The sequence below is a fragment of the Orcinus orca genome, chromosome 14, assembly GCF_937001465.1.
Source record: "Orcinus orca chromosome 14, mOrcOrc1.1, whole genome shotgun sequence".
NCBI lineage: Eukaryota > Metazoa > Chordata > Mammalia > Artiodactyla > Delphinidae > Orcinus > Orcinus orca.
In genome coordinates, this window is record NC_064572.1 from 44681904 (window position 1) to 44686324 (window position 4421).

Consider the following 4421-nt stretch of genomic DNA (forward strand, 5'->3'; position numbering starts at 1 on the left):
TAATCAGAGCACGACACCACCCAGGCGAGCGTGATTGGCTTTTCTTAGGCCAGTGTGAGTTAGGTTTCCTGTCACCTGGAACCAAAACGTTTTTCACTAGATCAGCCACCAAACACAACAGGGGTGCTCACCAAGATTAAACCAGCCACGGCTCAGAGCAGCTGGAGGGCCTTTGGGACCTGAGGCAGCTCGCTGCAGCTCCGGGGACCCCCGCTCCAGTCTGGGACCTGAATCACCACCCTCACCCCTGCAGGAGCTGACTGTTGGCACTCACCTCATCTTCCTCTCAGGGAGCCCCCAAATAAACCCACCTGCCTAGAGGCAGCCACGCACAAAGTTGGATCTATGGAAGCTTCCCTCGGGAGAGGGGAGAGGGCTTCTATCACATACTCCCAGGAAGGGATTTCAGTCTTCCTCATGTTCGTCTGCACGGCCCTCGCCATCACCCCACACCTCACCCTCCTGGCAGAAGCAAACACTTTCCTGTTTTCTCCTCGGGCAGCAAACTCCTCTTCCTTGTCTCAATTCCAGGCAAAAGATGGGCTGCAGGCTGCAGGGCGCCCCTGGGTCAGCTGTTCTGAGCTAGGAAACTATGCCTCGCCCTTCATGTATGTTAATGAGTTCTCAACAGACTGCCGGCTACCAAGCCTGCTATCTGGAGCCTTAAAAACGGTTCCAGAGAGTGAAGCAACTTGCCCCTGGCCACAGGGCTGCTGGGCAGTCAGGACTCAAGCCCAGTCTGCCTTCGTGACCCAGATGAAGCTCAGAAAACAGCGTGGCCAAGCTGTGTGCTGGTGGGGAAGGGAGAGAGGCAGCACAGGTGGTCGGGAACACTGGGACTCACTTCATCAGATGTGAAGCTGTCAGAACATGTTAGGGCTTCTGGCAAAGAAAGAGGAGTATACGTTGTGGAGTCTTTCCTGAGAAAAACGATCGTAACAGTGATATGTTTGGGAAAATCACTCCATCTCCCAACTTGTTCAGTTTGTCATGGTGACTGTTGTTTTCCAGGCAGCTTGATTTGCTCGCAGCGTGAGTGATGCCCGCCCTGGCGTGCAGAGACGCAGCCCGGATGGCGCCCTTGGTGGTCCAAGCATATATTTATTTCTACAGGCTGTAAGATCCCAGCAAAAAACGCCCCCACCCCCAATCCCTTTACTGAACACGACAACCCTGGGCACACGTATGTTCGAGAAAATGCTTTGAAGGTTGGCCAAAGTGAAGTATATGTGTCAACTTATGGAATGGGGACACAGGAAAAAAAAAAAAAAGATGGCTGTTTTCTTTGTCGCCAACACAATGTGCACAGTTCAGGGTGGAGATTCAGAGCCGGGGTGTAAATGTTAATCCCCCTCTTGGGATCTGTGTGGCCGAGAAATTACTCAACCTCACAATTCTCAGTTTTCTCCTCTATAAAATGGGGGTGGTAATAACATCTTCCTCATGTGACTATTATGAGGATAAAAATGAAAGAACATACAGAGCAGAGCCCAGATCCTGGCGCACTGTGAAGCCGTCAATACATCAGGGGTTATTATGTTTTATTATTATCTGGAATGCTTCTTTATTACGCAAAGGACATATATTACTTTTCCCATGAGGAAAAAGATGAAGTTTGGTTTTTACGATCCTCTGCAGTAAAGCAGCATCTGTTTTCTTTGACCTTTCTTTTGGGTCCAGCAATTCTGTGAAGGAAATGACTGCAGAGTATTTTCACTTTGCACTTCAGCTGGAAAGAGAGGTGACAAACAGAATGGGAGACAGATCATTTGTAACACAATTCAACTCTGGCCTCCAATTTTTGAGAATTCCGCCTTATTATGAAAGTTTCCTTAGTTATTCAAAGGAAAAACAGCTCACATCGCCTTCTCTCACTCCCCACATATAGAGAAAACCCAACGAACCCCAGCTGGACCCACACTGACCAACGTGGTTAGACACTGAAAAACCGTCATGGACTGACCACTGCGTCTGGTGCTCTGTCCATACTGCCTCACTTAACTCTCAATCGACCTTATGAAGAAGCACCTGAGTCCAGAGGTAACTGCGGCTCAAAGGCTCAGGATAAGGACACTAGACCCCAACCAACTGGATGTGAATCCCAACCATGTGACCTTAGGAAAATTACTCAACCTCTCTGAGCCTCAACATCTTAACGGGTAGCACGAAAGTAATACATGTCTCATGGGGCGCAGTGAGAATTTAGAGGTGTAATGAGGTGGAAGAGACCAAGAACAGCGACTGGCACGTAATAAGTACTTGATAAATATCAGCTGTTATTGTTCTCACACCTACCTCGTGGCCGAGGAAGCAGAGCGGGCATCTATAGTTTGTTCTGCCCAACATCCATATTCTCACCTCCTGGAAACCACACCCCAAGTTTATTTTCAAGTTCCTCTTCCATTCGTTGCACAGAGTCTTGGATAGGCTGTCAGTCAAAATACTCCAAGAAAGATATGGGTGGCCCGAGAAATGCCAATCAGACATGTTTTCCTAGAATTTAACTCTTAAGGATAGTGACAAAAATAATTGAACACGATTAGAAATCTAAGAATTCAACTTCAGAACAGCACGGACCGGGCTCTCCATTAGTTTCTATTGCCCAGATCCCCAGATCTATTCGGGTCACATCCCTCCACCCCATGAGCTGTCTCCCAGGCTTCCTACGTACAAATTCCAGGGGTCATTTCTGTGGCTTACAATGAAAGAACTCATTCAGCCCATCTATTGATGTCTTTGTTTTGGCAATATTTGGTACTTTCTAAACATCTGATTTTTTTAAATAGTCTATTACTGTTTCATAGAAGCAAGATCTCCCTTGCCCTCTGAAGTTATTACAGTTCATATAAAGCCTTTGTTCCATGAGCTCCATTTTACTTCCCAGTGTTAGTTATTATCTTTGTAGAGTTTGGAGCCCTCGTTTCATGTGTTTGGTTTTCTTCAGTTTGGCAACCCCAGCAATTGGTCCCCACCAGCCTGTCTGCAGCCTCCCTACACAGAGAGTGAGGAAGGGGCAGTGTGTATTAGGGCAGGATGCACCAACCATCCAACTCCAGAGCGTGAGGGCTCCTTACAAGCCCAGGCACCTCACGGGATGCATCCCCACTCACTGCCACAGCCCAGCTGCAGGGAGAGACCCCAGACCGCTAGATTTCCACAGGGCCAGGAATACACGCTATGGGAAGAGGTTATTTCCCAAGGGAAGCAGTGTAGCCTCACAGACAGAAGCCAAGTCGACTTGGCGAGTGGCCCTCAACTTCAAGGTTCACATGAAATTATTTGCAAATTCATGTGAACTTTGATTTCCTCATCTATAAAATGGGTATATTCCCAGCATGCAAAGCCATGGTGAAGGTTAAAGAATATTTAGTAATATATGCAAAACACCCAGCAGAGGGCCCAGGACACACATCCTATAAGTGGCAGCTCTAATTACTTTTACTTTATGTCACTGAGAACGCTCCTGCAGTGTGATTCAGCGTGTACCCCAATAAGCTGTACTTGAGCAGATGGAATTTTAACACCCTATCCTCCAACTTCACGTTGATGTTTTTCTTTAGGGTGCCCCACTCTAACCCCATGATCAATCAGTATTTCCGGGTCTGCTCTATAAGAGGCTCATGTCTCCCAGCTGTCCTGTAGGACTCTTTTCTTCAAACACCATCATCTCCAGGGAGACTTCCCTGACTTCCACAGCCCTCTGCACTTACCTCCAACATAACCCACAATTCAGTGAATGACAGCAGCCCCTCAGTATCCATGGGGGATTGGTTCCAGGACCTCCCCGAAGATACCGAACTCCACGGATGCTCGAGTCCCTCGTATAAAATGGTATAGCATTTGCATGTAACCTACACACATCCTCCCACGTACTTTTAACTCATCTCTAGATTACTTACAATACCGAACACAGTATAAATGCCAGGAAATAGTTGTAAATACAATGTAAATACCACGTAACATAGTTTGCTTTTTGGAACTTTCTGGAATTTTCTTCCCCAAGTATTTTTGCATCTGTGGATGTGGAACCCCCACGGATACGGAGGGCCAACTGAAAACTGTTTACCCATCTCCCGTGCTGGGCTCCAAGACACACGTTTCTTTCACCCTGGGTCCCAGCGTCTAGCACAGAGGAAGTGCTCTGAGAAGGGGAGCGGGGAATAAATGATTTGCAGAAAGCAAACCATCCCTCCTGTGCTGCTGCTTCCCCAGCATCTTTGCAGGGAAGCAAACCAATGAAAGGCTAAAGACTGGCAATGCCGACAGATCTGCAAACATCGCCTGGTGCTCAAAGGAAAATCTGGCCACAGGAGGCAGATAGTTATCCCCTACATGTTTCGTTTTTCTTTCCCCCCATCCCTCACCGTCTCTAAACCATCTGCTCTTCCCCCAACTTTACAACATGAAGTGACAACAGGAAG